Here is a 21,638-nt window from a genome sequence, read left to right as displayed (position 1 = left end):
AAAGAATATCATCATCGTTTACAATTTAATTTCTGTGTTATGTTCAATGAAAACATAATATGTATATACAGGGTAAGTCAGCGGTAAAGTTCAAAGTTCATTACCTCAAGACTGTTAGAATGTACAATTTAAAAAAAAATTCAAGTATACCGGGCGATTCAAGTCAAAAAGCACTCATCAATATTGTTTTGAATTCGTTTCGAAATTCTTCAACTTTGTTATTAATTAATGACTAATAGTTTTTCCGATATTAAAATTTTTCTAAAAAAATAGTGATTTTTGCACTTGCAAAAAAAAATTACAATTGACGATTATGAATTCCATACTGCAGGGTGTTCAACATAAACGAATATATTTGGTTCACTTGCACGCATTCATCCAATGAATCCATTTCAACCTCCTCATTTCTGTGGGGAAGGATAATTTAAAAATTCTCGAACTTCTCGATGATGATGCTAGGGAGCTCCATCTTGCTGTAAACATATTTGTTGAAGAAGTTGAGATAAATCATTCTGCAAAATGTTAAGTGGTTCGCGAAAAAATATGGTCCAATAACTTTATAATATTTTATTTCCCACCACACATTAACTGACCAATGGTTTTGGTCTTGCACTTTCCCTACCTAGAATGGATTAACTGCTGACACAATAGTTTCGTAGGAAAACATAAAACATTATGGTAGACAAAAAAATTGGATTTTCCTGTATTGCTTCATTTATAACGGTGCAGAATTTCTAGAAGGTCTTGTTGTTCTATACCGATGTATCACTACTAGTAACTTTTTCCCCATTGATAGCATCCTGGTTTACCACTTTCCAGAGATTATCTAGTTGGTCTATTAGGATACCTCGCTTTATTGTCTTATTGCCAAGTATTTTTTCCGAATCACCCAGTATATAAATCATATGAATTAATTTATCTATAAGAAAATCTATTTTTAATTTACTGGCACCTCAATTTTATGAATTTATTTACTCACGTGTCAGGTAAAAATTTGGCAATGGTCTTAGACAGAAAAAAGGGCAAATATTGGGAAAGTTTAAATAAATCTCAAAGTATTAAACGTAGGTATATGACATTCTCAATAAAAGTTGTTTTTTGTTAGATTTTTAAGAAAAAATTGTTATATGTATGGTGTGCAATTTAAAAAAATGTAGATTGTTTAATTTAAAATTGTCCAAATGTTCGTTTATTTTGAACATCCTGTAGTATCTAATTCAAATTCCGTTCCACATATCTTTCTCGATGATATCAAATATGACCTTTAAAATATAATACGCTATCGTATTTTTTTTTTGCAAATGCGAAAGCTAAAATTTTTTTTGTAAAATTTATATATTGGAAAAACTATTAGGTTTACGTATGCAATATTGTTAATAAAAGAGTTATGGAATTTTAAAATAAATTCAAAACAAACTGCCCACCTAATCCCCACAACAATATAATGTTTAAGACTGTCAGCCGTAAAGCAAACAACTTACTGGAAATATCCACTAGTGAACCATCAGATATAAATAAAACTGCCGATGCCAATTTCAATGAGACAAAAAATGTAAAGGCAAATCATGCTTTGATCTACCATCTGACCATTCACCGATAATGGCAACCACAATTAAGCAAAAACTTGCAATAAAAATACAGCTACGTAAACACTGGAAGTTGAAGAACTGAAAAAAAAAAACAGAAAAACATAATAATGCATCAAAAGAGCTAATACTTATTCCAAGAAGAACAAAACCAAGGAATTGAAGTATACCTGGAAAGTCTAACTCCAATTGGAAAGCCACCAAAACAGAAAAACATAATAATGCAGCAAAAGAGCTAATACTTATTCCAAGAAGAACAAAACCAAGGAATTGAAGTATACCTGGAAAGTCTAACTCCAATTGGAAAGCCACCAAAACAGAAAAACATAATAATGCATCAAAAGAGCTAATACTTATTCCAAGAAGACCAAAACCAAGGAATTGAAGTATACCTGAAAAGTCTAACTCCAATTGGAAAGCCACCCAAAACGCTCCAATACAGTCCACCCATTAAAAATGGCAATCGAAACGTCAAAGGAAAAGTAGAAGTTTTCTCTAAACACTTAAAAAAATTATTTAAACCCTTTGCGTCAAAATTATCATCTCAAGAAGAAAAAGATAGATTCATAAGAAACTAAAATTAAAATAAATTAAAAATTAATATCAAAAAAGCACTGGGATTCGATCTATCGGAAAAATGTTTAAAACTAATATATAATAAATTGGTTTGTTTACCAAAACCAAAAACTCATCAAGAGGGCAATTCATTAACCAACTAAACACAGACCTAAATGCCAACAAATCTTTTTCAACTGCTTTGTTAGATTTATCCCAGTGTGGCTTACTGGCCTGCAGGTCAAATTAAAGAAATTTCAGCCGCACCCTCACTTCCAGCTACTAAAATCTTATTGGTCAATGAGATACTTCTTGGTGAAACAGATCTTAGAGTGTACTGAGCTAAACTTTATATATTCGGACGTCCCTCAAGGACATGTGATTGGACCAATATAGTAGACCTACCAACAACAACTTTGGTAGCAACATATGCGGATGATATTGCTATTCCGGAATCACATACTGACCCAACGTCAGCTTCAAGAAACTTTCAACCTAACCTAAATAAAATCCAACACTGGTTAAAAACTAGGTCTGCATATGTGACATTCACGCTACGCAGACAACCATATCCCCCTATGAAGACTAACAACTACTACAAGCCGTAGGCAGCACATGGAGAAAACATATATTTACTCAACGCAAGTTGCTTGGGCTTAAAGTAACCCAAATTATCCTTGGATAATAAGGTATTGCTATACAAGATCATTCTCAAGCCAATCTGGACTTATGGAATTCAACCGTGGGGCGCTGCTAGTGACTCCAATATTAACATCCTGCAGATGTTCCAAAACAAGGTTTGCTTGCCATTACCAACGGACTTTATTACATCACCAACTAAATTAAAAGAGTGTGCTAGCAAACCGCGACTACAATGAAGTGCACAGGCTAAAGAGAGCTTTGCCATCGATCTTAATTGAGAACTCAGATAAGTTTGGACTTAATATCACATAGACAAATCTAGATTTAAGATTTAGATTACTTTTTAATGGAGATCAATCACTGCAGTGACACTCTAGATGTCGTTATTCCTTGTATTTACATCAAATGCTCATTGCCCATTGGGTAGATCGCAGAGCCCACTAGGAGTTATGAAAAAATCTTTATAGTCTTATTACGCTTTTTTGCACGTGTGTGACAAAAGAAAAGAATCTCCACTACCATCCGTCTCTCTCTAAATAATATTTGCCTCACGGGATCAGTTCCAGTTTAGGTCGATTTCACTGGATAAACTTAAGCTAGAAACAAAGGCACTAGCACTTTGTCGGTCATGGAAACTTTATTTGGACGCAGGTATTTTTGCTGGGAATTAATCTGCTAAAGCAACCATTAATTAACCGTGTCGATAATCGTGTCAGATATGGTAACAATGTCAATCAAAATAAATGTTAGCTTCCGGTTGAGTGTCACTTTCCCTCAAAGCGGATGCATGAATATTGTGATTGGAAAATTACCATTTAAATAGCGAAGAACGGCGCGTGTGCGTGACAGTATTGCAAAAATTACGACCTGACGCCCTTTGTCTTAAAAGTTAATAAAGGAGGAGTCATGTCGTGACTATATTATTGTCGTCGGGCAATAACCGGTAAACGGATCGCGCTACCAATTTATATGTTCTGGGATTTTATTATTTTTCAAGTCGTTCGGCAACAAATAATCTAAACAAATAGAAGATAGTGTGCCTCAAAAAAGTTTTTCCAGTAGAAAACGTGATACATTGTTATAAAGTATAACTTTCCCACCGGCAATTGATGAGTCGATGACAGCATGGCAGAACATTTTTGGCGGCAATTTTCAAATTCAAGTTTACGACTTTCGTTCTTAAATCTGCCTGTATCATTTTTAATTTGAGAAGGTCCCAAGTAGTTAAAATTATGTTTATAAAATTCACTTCTAGGCATCGGTACCTGTATTTATCTATTCGTTATTTTTCTAGTTGTATACAGGTGAATGGTTTAAAGACTGTTCTATCCTTCTCAGAGTTTTTGGTGTTTATTAAAGAGATATGATGATACATGTCATTAATGTATATTCAAAATACTGGGCCCAGAACTGAACCCAGAGAGACGCCGTTCACCACGCTTGATATTTCCGGTTATGCCACATTCCACACAAAATTTATTCATTTCGGTTTTTAAATAGTATACTTTCAACAATGGTCTTTGAAAAAAAGCCATATAGCTAGTTTTTTCTATATTCAGAGAGAGTAACAATCAAACTATTCCTTTACTCTGTGAAGTTTGTTAATTGCCTAGGCTCTCACACCATTCCTATCACTGCTAAAGAGCATGCTCAACAATGTTATATATAGATTGAAAGTACTGTGCGTATGCAGTATCAAAATGTGTATGATTTCCCATTCGCCTGCTTGCCAAGTAGCTTTTAAAAACTCCCAACACAGTGTCATTGCGTTCGAATGTTCACATCGACTTGATCACTCACATAATTCCATGTAATTTTCTAAGTTTGACATTTATTTGCTAGTTTCCTCGAAAAAAGTGCGCACTATTAAATATTTTTGAGAAGATAAAAGAAAGATAATTTTGTAGTCCATAAATATACAGAGTGTTCCATTTAAAAAGTAAAAAGTACGGGAAAAGTTATATAAGAGATGGTGTTCACATCTTCGATAATTTATCTGATAGTTGAGGGCTGCTATCTATGCGGAGAAAATTACCCAAAATGGGAAGGTTTGTACCAGTCAATTTTGAAAGCCGTTTTGCTTCCTGGTCCGATCACGTAAAGAAACTTTAATATTACTTTTCTTCTTCTTTATATCGTGGATTTCCCGACACAATATTCATCACTTTCTCCTGATTCAATTCGATTATTATTTTAGACTTTTGTTGCGAATTTAACGTAACGTTCTTTCTTTTAGAAACCGTTTGACCCAGCTACATTTTAAATATCACCTAAATAGTGAACAATAACAAATGTAAAGGTCAATAAGACTAACACGAAATATAAAAATCGTACAGAAAGTGCAAGATAGTATGCTAAGATCTTCACACATTTCAGTAAGCCAAGGATTTTAATTTAGTTTTTTTTATTTTGCTGGAGTACTCGTCCACACTATAGAAACAATTTTCAATAAGCAACACTTTAATATTAGTTTTGAACACATGAAAAGTCATATGTCTGTGCCTATCTGGCATCATATCGTACAAGTTTATGTTTAAAGAATTTTTGTCTGATGTAACAAGTTTGTGCTTTGGAACTCATAAGATTTTTTGCACGTGTTGGATAACTATGAGACACAGCGTCAAATATATTAGTATATTTGTTAATTTCTAAAAGATAGAGAGCTTAGAGCGTAGACGTATTTCTGATAATTTATTCAGTGATGGTCGCATCGTTATTTGGCTGTAATGAGTTATCATTCAGGTGAATATGAGTCAGCATCCAAGTAAATCTATCTCTTGATATAGCAGAACTTATAAAGATGCTTCTGAGTTCTAGCCGCGATGATCAGTAGTCTCTTTCGTATGGTATTTTTTTGCACCTATTATCAAGTTGATAGCAATGAGGACTCTGGTAGGGCATAGTGATCTATCTAAAATACTATGGTATTCAAAGGAAAAATATATAGAAACATATCAGTGATTGTTTCACCGCTGCAAGGTTCTATACTGGGGCCTCTTTTGTTTACAATTTACACCAACATTATGTAAGGTGTATGAAAAATGTCACGGCATACTTTTATGCTGATGAAATTCAGGTACTGTATTCGTTTGTCCCCAGTACGTGGTATACGACGCAAGAATTAATTAATAAAGATTTAAAAGAACTAACTGAATTCTCAGAACGTCACGAATTGATAATTAATCGAACCAAATCATCTGTTATGCTCTTTGGAAAGAATAGGGATCGTTTCGTGTCTGAACTTAACATACCAGTGGGTTGCAGATTATTTCAAGAATTAATACAGATTTTAGTTTTAAAGAACAAGTTGGGTATTACTTACACATCTCCTTAAGCTTGCTTTATCCGCATCGCGACTTACGGTCTGAAGTTCACAAAATAAAAGTAGCAGGTTCTTTAGTGTAATTTTATCTATTGTGACATTGTGTACAATCCTTGCTTAGATGAAATTGTCATAAATAGAATTCAGAGAGTAAAAAAAACTGTATAAAGTTTATTTATGGCATAAGCAAATATGACCCAATCTCGCACAAGCTACAGGATGCCAAATGGTTGAATATGCAGAACAGGCGTAGACTACACTCCTTGCGATTTTTCCATAACAGGACACCGCCCTTACAAAGAAGCTTTTCCTACAATATTTATAAACTTCACAATGCCATTCCTCTTTCTTTAACCACCATTACTTTTTTAAAAGGAAATTAAAACAAGAATTGTTCAGCTAACAAGCACAATGCAGATGATTTTCGAGTTTAGTTTCGAGATTTTCTAGCCTGCTTTGATTTTTTTTACCATAGTATTTTGCTATAATTGTGTGTGTTACTCGATCGAATTAATAGTCAGATTAATGTTTCATCAGTTAGTTTTATTAATGACCCTTTTGATTTGACGTCTGTGGGAAAAACGGAGACTGATTCTTTCCAATTACTGGGTTATTATAAAGCGAATTGGTAATAATCACAGCCCTCTAAGAGAGGCAGCGTAAACTGAAAAGCACGGGAAAACGTCGCGTTTAGCGTCAAAGATTACGCGGGTACGCGACGAAAACATTTAAATTTTTACGTAAATCTTCGCCCGAATGGAAACTAATCGCGGACAGAAACGGAACGTCTTATTTTGAAAGGCCAATTAAACTTTATCAATTTCCCGTGGGAAATAAGGTGAAATGTCGCTGCCAATTCAATTAACGCGTCCGCAAATTGAGGGCGGACGGACGGTTTCAAAAATGTTTCGAATCCAATAAAACTTTCATCGAACTAAAGAGAAAGAGAGAGAGAGAGTTCATTGTATCGCGTGACCCGTTTGTAATGGGATGACAACTTACTTCGGAACCTGCAAAAAATATCAATATAACTTAAATTTTGTATTATACCCAGACCAGCAGACGAAGTACACAGCTAAGACAAGATAGGACCTCCTGACTTGCTGAAACATGCTGACTTCGCGCCAAAAGCATTATACAGGGTATTTTCTAAATGAATGTCGATAATTAATGGGCCATTTTTGGAGTAATTTAAAAATGAAAACTTCATGTGAACATACGCCCTAAATATAAAATATATTTTTTAATACGTGTAATACCACTTTAAATATTTTAATGAAATTTGGCACACATATAGTATGTATCAACAGGCATTGCTCAGCGTACCACAATTTTTTAAAAATACATGAGTGGCGGGCGGACGAAATTTCACTTGTCTGTTTTGGCAGGCATTGATGGTACGGCACTAATTTATCTTGAAACCAAAATTATTCTTACAAACTCCAATGATTTCTAAAGAAATTTAATTTCTTCATTTTTTTAAGCCGATATACGGTTTTAATAATAATAGTAATATAATATTTATTTAGCATTATGCTACATAAAAAATACAAAATATAAATTCTAAATATAAAATATAAAATTCCAGATAAACGGAAACCAAAAGCTAAGCACACAGAAATCAGAATTTGGACAATGCATTATTAATATTTTTTAGCAAAATTGTCAGTTAATAAATTAATATCAACCTTTTTGAAAAAAGTAGAACATAAAAACTAGATACGTTTTTTTATTAAATCGCAAAACGCGCTTATACGATCTTTCAGCTCTTGTACAATGTTAATTGGGGTGCGATAAACCAGTCTTTTAACATGCCCCCATAAGGAAAAATCCAAACTATTTAAATCTGGGGATCTAGGGGCCATCGTTCAGATCCGCGGCGGTTATTAAATGTGTGATTTAAATATTATCGATTCTCCACCTTCTGACTTATGAATTATGACAATTTAGCCTTTCTGGCAGAAAATAGGATTAATTTTCAACAGTTCTTTCCCTAATATTTACCGAAAACTGTTCTCGCTATTTAAATTCTACAACTGCATCATCCCAAATATGGTTATTGTGGAAATCTCTCATTGTAGTTTTGAAAAAGCTGGCTTCATTTGTAAATAGTATTTCCTGGTCAAGCAAGGGATAATGCGAAATTTTGTCCAAAAATCATTTACCGAAGAGGTGCGAGATATTCACATTGTTTCCAATTTTTCGTGTGCTAAGTTCAAGATTTTCATTAATAGAATTTAAAACTGCTTATTCAACTTCTGGAGTTCTTACAATACGATGGGCCCTTTTTAAATGATTATTTGCCTTCAAAGTCCCTGTGTACATTTGAAAATGAACTGGAAATTAAATTATTTAACGCCAATTCACAAAAGTGGCTACAGAAGCAATATTAGTAACTATAGAGGAATATGCATACAATCTGTCATTCCCAAACTTTTTGATAAACTATTCTGTCAGCATTTTTCCTGGTATTGTACAACCAGCACTGGTTTTCTCGGGGTAGGTCCACTGTGACTAACCTACTGACTTATCAGCTGGATCTTTTGGGTGCTTTTGATAAGTCTAAACAAGTGGACAGTGTCCACACGGACTTTTCGAAGGCGTCAGTAATGAGCAATGATCATCTTGTTCGTAAGTTTCCGGCCATGGGACTGGGTGGTACTCTGGTTGAATTTTGTCACAACTATTTAACGGCAGGTCTGAATCAACAATTGTATTGCCAGCGAAATTGTGGTTCACTCGGGTATGCCTCAGGGTTCACACATAGGTCCAGTTTTCTTTAATTTGTTTATGAGATGAGTGATGTAGTTCTTTATTCTGAACATCTTGCCTTTGCAGATGATTTTAAATTTTACAAAACCATTGAATCATTTATCTACGCTCAGCGTCTTCAGAGCGACCTTAATAATGGCAGTTCGTGGAGCAGAGAAAATGGTCTGGATCTAAATGTTGGAAACTGTTTTAGTATTACTTTTTGTCGCTTAACTAACACCCTTCAAAATAGATATATTATTTACAATACAACGATAGAGCGTGTCACCAAAGTTAAGGACCTTAGAGTCATCTTTGACAGTAAACTGACCTTTTTGGATCAGCTGGAGGATATTGCTAACAAGGGAATGAGAGATTTGTGTTTTATTACCTATAATAGTACACTGCTCTCATCCGACTCTTAAAACCCTTTATTGCTCCTTAAGATCTACACTGGAGTATGCATCAGTAGTGTGGTCTCCACATTGATAGATTGGAGACTGTTCAGAGGGCATTTCTGAGGTCCCTAGCATATAGAGCGGGTATAAATATCTACAATAATTTTCACATTAATTATGTTCTGGTATGTGAGCCTTTTGGGATAGATGGTCTGGAAATTAGAATAACCTACTCCGATATCTTGACGTTTTATAAAAATTTTAACGGTGTTCCTCCAGTCCATTGACTTTAACATCTATCAAAGACGTCAGAGCTCTCCAATGTTTTGAATCCCGTTTCATCACGCCAACTATGGCTATTTTTCTGCTTTAACTCTAACCTTGAGGTTATTTAACAGTTGCTCTCTTGATCCCTGTGCTGGCGGTCTTCGACTATTTAAGACAAAATTAAAACAGGTGTTTGATTGTAGTTGTAACTAGTGTGATACTGTTTGTTTACTGTTTCTTACAGTTTTTGTGTTTTTATATGTTTTATATGGTTATTTAAAAAGCTTGTTATCTAAGTTGATGTTTTGTCATGTTGCTTTTTATATTATGTTTATATTGTTACTTTTTCTTTGCAAATTAGCTCAGCCATTGGAATAAATAAATAAATGTTCGCCTATGTGGTATGACTCTATTAGGTCAGAGGCCTTGATATAATCGTCTAGTTTTCTACGCACTGCGATCAGCCAAACCATACATAAAACTTTTCATTAGAATAAGTCTTGTAAAGGTTTCAAAAATACACCTCAGAATTTGCCTACTTCGTATTCGTATTTCGATTTTTTTATGTATTTTAATAAAACAAATAGACAATTACTTAAGTAAGAAGAACAATGAGGCTGCCATTAACGATATTGTTATGACTATGCATAAAAGAGGTTTTTATTTTTTTAAGCGGAAACTGTAATGTTTCGTTATAATTATAACGAGGGAAATGAGGTTCTTGGTCGCTTGATTGAAGATATTTATTATTAAAATAAACAAATAAACATTACTCTATGTAACTGGGAGGCGATTGTTAAACGGACAATTAACAATATGTGCCGAAGGTATGTTCGCACTGATAATAAACAAGGTTCGAACCGAAACGCACACAAGTCTGCGGTATTCACCACTCCGAGTGGAACGGACTTACGTGGGAGCGGAGGACGTTCCCTTAAACAATCTCTGAGGCGGTAGCAGGCTGCCACCACCCAACGGTTGTTCGGCGACGATGTTCTCAAGACCCAGAAATATTCGAAGGTAGCCTTCCACCTTACGCCAATTGATCGGACGTCGTCAACACTGCGGCGCAACCGCTTCTCTTGCATTCCTGTTACCCACTGCTCGCCTCAGTCCACCTTAACTTCGCCGTCGTCCAGTACTTCCCCTCGCATTCCCTAGACCATCCCTTCCTGATTTGCACCGCTTTATATTTACCGCCCCTCGCGCACTAGAGAACTTAAAGTTAAATAAGAATCAAATAATAACAAAATAAATAACCATTTGCATACGGTGTGCTACAAAACCTTACATCGGATTGAAAAAATTAAGAAACTAAATTTCTTTATAAACGAATGGAAATTGTAAGAATAACTTATATTTTAAGAGAAATCAGTGGCGTATGATCAATGTCTGCCAAAATAGACAGGTGAAATTCCCTATTTCGCCGATGGTGTATTTAAAAAAAAAGAGGTGGACCAAATAACGCCTGTTGATACATATGTTCCAAATTTTATAAAAATATCTAAAATGGTGTTGCAGATATTAAAAAAATATATTTTTGTAATAACTTTACCACCATGTATCTCAACATTAAGACGTCTAGGACATATGATCATATGAAGTCTTCTTTTTAAAATAGGCCAAAAAATGGTCCCTTGAACTATTGACATTCAATTAGAAATCATCAGAAATTAAAAGACCCTGAAAACTGTTCTTTTCTAGAATAACATATTAGCCATAAGTCAAAACTCGTAAGGAATATGGTTAATTGATTTAGACAGTATTATAGGCCCCATCAACTTCAATTTTCGTATTTACAGGTTTCGTCTGTCATACAGGGTGCTCGAGATATTTGAAAAAATATCATTGAAATTCGTCATTCCTGGTACAATGTTTTATATTTACTAGTTTTGCATGTCTTTTAAGTTCGGTGTGACACTTACAACAAAATTACATCGATTTCGCGAAATTTCCATAGTTTTTCGAAAAACAAAGCCGCGTAGCCCGTTTTCCTATTACCGGTATTATAATATTCGAACTAAAGATTCTCAGAGATAAACGAGCGTTTTCGTGGTCGATAAATCCGAGACTATGAAATAAGCTGCGCTCGAACGACACACTTAAAGAAAATTGACCCGCTAAGCGAGATTTCAATAAAATCGAATCCGTTTACAAACAAAGCGACGGGAACCGCAAACTATTCAATTTTCTTTCCGGGCTTGCGAGTTTCGCTCAATGAAAATTCCATAAAGTTGCGAGGCGTAATTTCCCATTTTCGCGGCGAGTTTCCCGCGTAGGTTTATCGAGTTTACCCGATTGCCGCCGGTGTTTCCCGGCAATAAGGGAATTACTTTCTTTTTGTTAATAAAGTTTTTTAAATTAATTCAAATGTCTTCTCATGGATTTATTTGAAATTTGGCAGCGTTGTTTCCAGTGATACGGGATTGATTAGGCAAAAACTAAATAAGAATTAATCGCTGGCCTTGGGGTGTGGGGCGGTAATTTCATAAAATTTATTTGTGAAAATGTACGCCACTGATATTAATTTAATTTCGATACTCCACTCAGATAGACTTATTAAAACTACTACCTTCACGTCTCTTGAATTTTTCTCATATCTGGCTCACTTTACGAGATAAAAACTAAAAACTGTTTTATTGCATGCCCATTTGTAATAAAAAAATCAATATAAAACAAGATTTGTCGAAGCAATTGTCATGTAAAAATATATAATTTCTTGAAAATCTGAACTTTTAGTTCTTATTTATTTTGATAAATGGATTTTCATCAAGTAAACGTCACCTCAGTTCAATTTTTATATAAATTACGTTATTAAATTAACCATGTTGCGCAGACCCTTCTTTCCACGTCACAAAAAAATTTTGTCATGATATTTGATACCATAAGGTTAGAATAATATTCGAAACAACTTTTTGGCGATATATCATCTAACGTGAAGCATAATATCGAAAATTAATGTTTAAATTTCAATTGAGTCTCTTAAAAAATGTGAGTGACTGAGCAAAACTTGACATTCCTATTTATCTAAATAGCCAAAATATAGGGGTCTCTTCATCTTAAATGCGACACGCTGTTTAAAATAAATAATAATAAATATATTGGACGTTTACGGCGAACGTCACCTTTTGGTGATTTTCGAGAAAATACTTATTTTCTATTTATTTAGTACCAAAATATAGCTTTAAATAAATTTTTATTACTACCACACTGGAGTCAGTAGAAAGTTACATTTTTGTACGTAGCCTTGAGAGATATCGAACAGAATTTCTTAATTTCTAAATTTGTTCTATATTATACGGGGTCGGTGAAAGGTAATGATTTACCTACCAGATAAAAAAGTGGTGATGAGTGCATTTTTTTTTAACAGAACTCCCTATATATTATCAGATATTCTAAGAGCAAATTTAATTTCTTTTCGAACGATGCATCATGTATCAAATAAAAGCAAGTTTCTCTAAAAAAATAGATGCTCAGTTTCAGGTGGAGTCTAAAAAGTTGTAGCTCAGTCTCACTAATTTCGTACCGGGTCCGCCTGATCTGGTCTTGGAGTAGGGCCTTGCTAGCTTTGTCCAGGATAGCTTGTGTCTTTCTGGTGCGTGTGTGATAAGACAACCTTGTAAATGTTGGCAGCAAGTTGTTCTTGCGGCAATTTATAAGAAAATTCAAGTTGCACAGCGAAATAACCCTCCTTTGTCTTAGTTTTTCATAACACTTGGTGGCCGTAAAGGTCTCCTCCCCGTAAAGGTGTATGATATTTTCACGTATTGATTCACGGAAGGAAAAATGAGATGACACTATATTCCGGGATATCATCCGTTCGCTTGTTTAACTCCGACTGGAATCCTGCAGACGTTTCGCCAAAAACTCACTTGGCATCTTCAATGCTCGCGCTCCGAAAACACTTCGAACACTGGGAGGTTATCGGCGGTGCGTGCGGTATTTATACTCTGCGCCGGAAATGGTAACGGTGCTGCTTGTGCGGGAAGGAAGGTGGCTCCGCCCCCCGAATTGTCGCGTTGTTAATTTCGCCCGATCGTAGTTGCGATGTCCCCGTTGGCTGCTGTGTATCGCTCTGTTGTTTGATTATCGTTCTCCACGTATTGGATAAATGCAGAGCGTCGTCTCTCGTATTCAGGTATCCGGACTTTTCTATCTCGATGGCCGCGCGTATAATCCTAGTCTTAAAATTAGGAATATTAGCTATTTGTTTGCAAGTACCGAAATCAATTTTATGGCCTGTCTGATGTTGGTGTTGAAACAAATCAGATGTTGTTTGTTTGTTTCTTATGGCTCAACGGTGTTCCTCGAGCCTGGCTGAAATCCTTCTGTTGGTCTGTCCCACATACGTCAGGCTGCACGATCCGAATGCTACACTGTATACTCCTTGCTTTTCCAGAGTAATTTTTTGTTTTGGGTTTCTTAGTATTGCTCCGATGATATGATCAGGTTTGTATGCCGTTGATATGTCGTGTTTCCGTAATATTCGGCCGATTTTGTCAGTAACCCCTTTGATGTATGGCAGGACAGCGACCGATCTTCGTTGGGTCTCGTCCTGCACTCTCTGCTGCGGCTGTTGTTGTTTACCGATTGCATTGCTGATGATGCGCCTTTGGTATCCGTTTTGTCGAAGACAGGTACTAATTTTTTTCAGTTTTTCATCTCTGTTCCTCTCGTTTGTGAGCCTGAAGGACCGAAAAATTAATGTATTTGCCACTGCCTGTATCTGTGATGGGTGGTGATGAGATTTAGCGTTCAGATATCTATTAGTGTGTGTTGGTTTTCTATAGACAGTGTGTTCCAAATGTCCATCTTCGGTCCTTGTGATGTTCACATCTAAAAAGGGCAGACTGTTATCCTCTTCAAGTTCTATTGTAAATTGAATCCTTGGGTGAATGGAATTCAGATGATCTAGGAATTTCAAAAGCTCCTCCTTGCCAAAAGGCCATACAACAAATTCGTCATCAACGTATCTTGTCCATAGTTTTGGCTTCAGATTTGCCTTCTCTATTGCTTTCTTTTCGAAGTAAATCATGAAGAGGTTGGCAATCACAGGTGAGAAAGATGATCCCATTGCTGCTCAACAAGCGAACGGATGATATCCCGGAATATAGTGTCATCATATATATATATATATATATATATATATATATATATATATATATATATATATATATATATATATATATATATATATATATATATATATATATATATATATATATTCATCTTCTAGGAGGCCATGAAATAGCCATCTTATGTTAAATAATTCGTTTTCAGTTCAATAAAGGTTTATTCATTATTGATTGTGGTGCAAATTTTATTCGATAAAATCGGTTAAAAATGGAATGAAGCCAGTATTCAAATGCTGTTTGTATTAATTTGTTTATAACGCAAGGCCACATTATAGTCAGAAGATGCAGAAAATTTAAAGAAACGAATCTTGTTCACAACACGTGAACAAGAAAAAATTTGTCAGAATTAAGAAAAAGTTTACAAAGAAAGTTTACACCAACAAAATATTATATATTTAACATAGAAATTGCCGTTCAATAATTCGGAATCGACAGATCAAAAGTGATCATTCCCTCCATTGAAAATACGCTCTTCTGAAAATTGCCAAAGTAATCCAGTTTTCAGATAGACTTGCCTTTATTTCAGAAACCAAACGTTTTAGGTATGTGGACATGATTCGAATTTGCTCGCCGAATATATGATAACATACAGGGTGTTCCATTCAAATGCCATTTTTGTATCTGGTAGATAAATCATTAATTTTCACCAACCCTGTATAAAGTGGAACAAATGTCTAAATTAAGAAATTCTGTTAGATACCTCCCGAAGCTACGTCCAAAATTTTAACATTCTACGGGCTCAACTGTCGTAATAATAAAAATTTGATTGCTCGGAAAAAAGAAAAAAATGACTATTTTGTACTAGAGATAGGTACTAAAACGTATTATTCAAAAACAATCATAAAGTATAATCGAAAAATGCAATAAAAAGTTAATTATCATGCTACTTTTTCGAAGAAGCGGCAACGTCGAAGCGTTAAAAATATTTTATATGGATAGAGCACCTCCGCTTATGGGACCATCAAAATTTTCAGAACAACACAATCACCGTAAACATTTAAGGTACCGTCAACCGTGAAACACCAAGTATAATTTTTCAAAAAGTGACATCCTAAAGAAAAAAACGACGGCGCCGCTGGGTTCGAACACAAATTTTATACGTTCCGACATTCCGCAACGTTTTTATGGCCGGAAGTTGGCGGAAGATTTATCATTTCTCACATAACTAAAAGGTCTCTTCCGCACACCTACCCGAATCTTTTTTTTATTACCCTAAAAACTACGACCTAATGCATTTAAATTACCCATAAACGGTCCGCATTTGTATCGTGCGTTTTGCCTAAACCCCCGGTCGGTGGGCGAGGGAAAGGGGTAATTTTTCGCCCCCTCCACCAACGCTATATACGCAGCAAATAATAATCAAGGAAATTGTCTGAGCGCTCGGGTCTCTGGCGCTGCTGGCTTAACAACGTCGCATCCGGGGGAGCAATTCCTAAGCTAGATGGAGCGACTGTCGTTTTGTGCCGGACAAATAGTTTGGCGCAAATTAACTTCGTAAAATGTCACAATTCTTTTTGCCGTGCCGGAAGTAAGACGGAGTATGATAGCTACATGCAATTTGGCTTTTCCTTTGCTGCCCCGGGAACGCCACTGGCGCTGTTTCCTGTAGCAGTTCGCTAAGCAAATATTATTCAGTGAGTCGGGGTCCTTCCCCATAGTTAAACAACTTATGCTGAAAAAAGCTTTCATTACCGTTAAGGAAAATCGAGAGAAAGATTCTTCATTTGACTATGTTAAGACACGAAGCAAATTTACAGTACTTCCGACTATAAAAAAAATTTATTCAATGAAATTTACAACAAATAGATATAAAAACGTTATAAATAACATTCAATCACAATCCGCCATCAAGAATCAGACACTTGTTTGTATTCCTGTATGGAATGAAAACAATGTTCCATAAAAAATGGTTTTTATTTTGGCTTTAAAATTTTGAAATGCAAATTTGTGAGCTTAACTCAAGAGAATTTTCCACGTTTTTGGTGTATTTAAACTTCCTTGCTCGAAGCAAATTGAATATGTTTATCTGAGTGCAGTGGTGATAACCTAAAATTTCTGAAACAGATTGGTTACTTAGATCTTTCGACTAGAAATCTCTCTTGATGACAGGTGCTCTTTTTTCGAGTATTTGACCATCCATGATATACCGCAGTGATTCGTATTTGTCACCACGCATAACGTGACCAAAAATTTCGAGTTTTCATTTCTTGATGGAGTTGCTGATATTTCACAGGCTTCTATTCTTTTCAACAGCATTTCTGAGACAGTTCTTTCCTCCATTCCCTACAACCACACTGGAAACACATAACATTTCAGCATTCTAATTCTTATAATTCTAAAATCCTAATTCGATAATCAAAATATGTAGTCTCGCTAGGTGGCACCAGAGCTTCAAAGCAGAGCTAAAAAACTGTAGAATAACAAACCATACATGATAGATTGACCATCTATGATCTTAACTTCATTCTACTTTCAAGCCTGCTTACAAGAAATTTTCCAAAGTGCATTTTAGTAATGTTCAGAACACTACATTGGGCAGGAACTTCCGAATATATGTTACACCTCTTCTATGAAATCGATATTCATAGGCTATCAAAGGCAACTCAGCAAATTTGTTACAAAACTATTTTATTCGGCTATATAAGAAAATCCGAACTATGTGAGCTTATTAATGATGACTAGTATAACAGTTATTTGCATTAACGACAACAAGTCATTAGAAGTCAGCCTTTTACGAAGTCAATGACACAACTAAAGTCCCAGGTGCCTTTAAAACACCTACCTAGTATTGTTAATTAATTGCGGACTAAAAGTAGGGCTAACTGAGTCGCCCTGAGAGAACCCAATGAGCCATATGACTTGCCTTGTTTAAAATGAATAATATAGAAACCTACTTCAGTTTTAGGTGAGAAGGAATAATAATCCCGGATCTGCTGAAATATTCCTCAGTCGAAATGCTTCCGTAACAAAATCCCTACAGCCAGGATAAGGGATCTTCACAAAGTTGGAGCTCTCCTGTGAAAAGAAGGAAGTAGTTCTTTTACTTTTTACAAAACTTCTGGTTTCTTCCTGCATCGGTTTTGCCAATCATCCTGTTGGGTTTTTCAGAGCTTGACTGAAACTGGCTCGTATTTTACTTTGTACCTGCTTATATATTGTTGGAGGGGGCGGAGCTAAATGAGGGACATAAACACCGTCTCGGATGACTGATTCCCATATTGGTGCCAGGTAGAGACCTGAGTCGCGGATAAGATTGTTAGGTTGTTTATAGATTTCTATAGACTCTCCGATTTTTCGCTGGTAGATTAAATGCAAGAATTATTTTATCGAATAACATTTTCTTTCCGGTTTCATGAGTGTGTTCGGCAACAGCTGATGAGTTTATTTGTCTTAGTCGTAAGGCTCTCTCGTATTTTTTGGGTCTAGTTGATATTTTAAAAAATATATCTGAAATGATGTCGATTGTTTCGGGAATAGGAACTTTGGCAAAGAGGGATTCTACGTCGAAACTAACTAGAATGTCTTTTGTATCTAATGTAATGCTTTTTAACTGTTCAATGAAGTGAAAAAAGTTAAGTACGAAACTGTCAGTTTTTCCTGTAAGGAGTTTTAATAAGGAAGCTAGGTATTTTGCTAGAGAATATGTTGGACATGTGCTGACAATAAGTCGAAGGGGTAATCCTGGTTTGTGAATCTTTGGGAGTCCGTAGAGGCGAGGAATTTTAGAGTCATGAGTGGTAACAGATTTTTTCGTGGAGTCTGATAGAGAAGAAGCCTTAATAACAGATTTAAGGTTGCGATCCATAGCGATTAAGTTGACGATATGATCGGTCTGTAAGAATATCCTGAATCTTTTCCTGATATTGATTTGTGTCCATGACTAACGTAGCATTTCCTTTATCTGCTTTTAGGATTACGATTTCTGGATTGAATTTTAGAGATTTTTGCTATTTCAAATCGAATTTCATTAGCTGTTTGAGATGGCAGTTTGTTCAGGATACACTCGACATTTGAAATAATTTCCTCTTTTGGGATAATACGTGGGGCAAGGACGCAGTTGGAACCTTTGCAAAGAACAAATGTTTTCGGTCTCCGAAAGTTGGTGCGATAATACATTTATTACAGTGTTTGGTAGTTGAGAAGAGTTTGATGGTTTTCCTAGTGTTGACGTTAGTTTTTCAAATTTCTGAATGTGAATTTGGGTAGTAGATAAATAAAGATTTAAAGCTTTGTCATGAATCATGTTTGAAAGGGTATCGAACTCTGATGGGGACAAAATAGAAAAAAATTCAAGGTGTAGATACAGAAGAGCCTTATTGATTTGGTCTATTTGCTTACGGGTATGTTGAATTCTTTCTCGAAGTAAAGCGAAACTAGATTTTCGAATAATTTTATAACCAGATGAGGTTGTGACGTGAAGGGATATTTTAAGAAAATTGGCGATAATGTTATGGTCTCTACAACGTAACAAAAAACCGACAATAATAATAAAGCAATGTTAGGTCTGAATTTCTATTGATAAGAATATCTAAAAATTGGAAATTATTATTAGTATCTAATACAAGGTCAAAAATAAAATTTCGAGACTTGTCCAGAAATCTGTCCCTCTTCGATCTGTTAAAGGCAAAATTCCATTTGAGAACTTATCAGCAGTTGTCGAACCGGTATATGGTTAAATAAAAAATTCTTGCATGTAATCTTAACAATCGTAACGGTGACTAAGGTCTTCAGCTTTCACCAATATGGAAATCATCAACAACCAAAGCAGGAGGAATCCAGAAGTTTTGTAAAAAGTGTTACAGTAGCCTGAGGGAGTTTCTTTAAAAATTGAGGAATTAGTTGTTTGTCTGGGTTTAAAAATTGGAAACTAAGGCTGGCTGTAAGTGACTACTACGATCCTTATCGCTCGATCAGCCTTGATTTTTCGTAAAAAACAGTCCAAAAAATAGTAAGCGCGCCTATATTAGATGCAAGTTTTCATCATTCAGGCTTTTTAAAATTTGAAACTAATCTACCAGAACCATCCGATTTTGGAACCCAAAAAAAAATTTTTCTTACAATGCTCACAAACTGCAATAGCACTTATCTCTACCAGGTGTTTAACCACTTTATCAATAGAATACTTTTCTTGTTTCTTATTAGAATAGCATTATAAATAAAGCTGCGTCGCAACAAGGCTATTCGATAACGAGGAATAGAAAAACTGTTGAAGTTCTCTAGATTACTGTTATCGACGAACGACCTGTTAGATCGTGGTTTATTTTTTGGGACACTCTATCGTATTTTCTAAGCCGGAAAATAACCTTATAACAAGCATTCTGGAGCTTTTGTAAGCGATTCTTAGTACACACATCAAGGCGAGGGTACTTTAATAACGACATGAGTAAGGATTCTTTTTTTTTCGAAATTTTAAGTTTAAAACTACATATAAGGGATCATAGACCAAAATATGGATTTTGAAATGGTAATGAGACATGGACTTTTAAGCAAGAGTTAAGCCGAGATTTTTCACTTTTCTCACAATCGGGAGTTTTAGTCCATCTATAAATATGTGTGTTTACCTCTCCCAAACATACTAGCAGCACAGTTTCAGCGCAGTTTCACGTACAATACTATCAAGGCTTACAACAAACTCCCTCTTCAACTGAGATCAATCACCTCACTAACTTCATTCAAACAAAAACGTAAGCAATACATTTATCATAATAGAGACCGATCATAAAACTAGCAACCATCAAATTGTATATATGTATTTCTTTTTTGAATTCACTCTAGCAGTGTCTACCATTTTGAATGTATGTCTTTATAATTTATATGCTATATTTTATTTTATAAATTGTGTCATATACTCGTGCATGAGAGCGTCGAAACCGAATAAAGGCCCTTTATTATTACTATTATTATTAAATAGGTCAAGGTTGTCATCTAGGAAAGCATTTCTACATTTTTGCCCGAATTCCATTATTACACACTTATTTAATTGAATTTAATTTTAGATTTTTTGGATAGGCGTAGGTAGAGATTTTTTTAAAATCACTATTTATTTTTGCAAACTTTATGCTACCAAGCGTGTACCTATATGGACACATCATTTTCAAGGAATGGAAATAACACAAAATAGAAATTTTAGTGCAAATTTCTCGCAAAAATAACGTCAAGGGTGAAAGAAAAAACAAAGAATGTGACGTTTTATTTGTTTTTGAGAAAATTGGATATTTAACATTTACGGCTCAATAATTTTAAATTTAAAAGTCAGTGAAACAGTATATATTATCGTTCACTGAAATTAAGGTACGTTCTATCAAGTTCCTAAACTTATTTTAGTAAAATCTTTAAAGAAAATTGATAAAACTTCAAAATATTCTTAATGCAAGAGAATAAAAAACGAAACCAACAGGGATTGACCCAAAGTCACCATTGTGCACAAACTTACAGAAATGCTAAAAATAAATCATTGGTAATATTATAAGCTAAAAGAAGGAAAAAAATGCTTTTTTACTCCAATTACATACTAATAAATTCTACTACTAAAACATTTCGGCGTCAACAGTTGTTTGTGGTAGATATCGGTAATAGATCTTCAGCTTGCAGGTATGCCAAATCGAATTCTTTTTAATCCATAAACTGTGACTTACCGGTATATGCAGGTGGTGGAAGTTCAAACTCTGGCCCCCGGAATGACCCCTCTCAGCAAATATTATTCTGATTGATTCCAAAAATGTTATTTTGGACTACAGAATGAATAACGCGAAACATAGAATACTTCTTATTTTGTCCGTCTGCCGAAGCACAAATCATGTGCAAATGTTTTAATTTGTTATTCAAAAAGTTAGTAATAAAATCAAACACTTCATTTGGCCCTTAATTTGCAACTCTTTGAGGATACGTATAAAAATTGAATTGGCCTGTGGACAAGACGCGAATGTTGATACTATACATGGAAAATTCACTCAGATGATACACATCATTCGTTGTCACGCTT

General features: G+C 35.0%; 1 protein-coding gene across 5 annotated transcripts in view; it reads left to right on the top strand.

The window, feature by feature from the left end:
- LOC132701988 (dopamine receptor 2) overlaps nucleotides 1–21,638 on the top strand; it is a 241,809-nt gene that overhangs the window by 115,209 nt on the left and 104,962 nt on the right. The gene's annotated exons all lie outside the window — the stretch shown is intronic.

This window comes from Cylas formicarius, unplaced genomic scaffold, assembly GCF_029955315.1.
Source record: "Cylas formicarius isolate icCylForm1 unplaced genomic scaffold, icCylForm1.1 PGA_scaffold_5__7_contigs__length_24384050, whole genome shotgun sequence".
NCBI classification, from domain to species: Eukaryota; Metazoa; Arthropoda; class Insecta; order Coleoptera; family Brentidae; genus Cylas; species Cylas formicarius.
The sequence above is the reverse complement of the archived record's forward strand: the minus strand, read 5'-3'. Positions and strand labels throughout refer to the sequence as shown.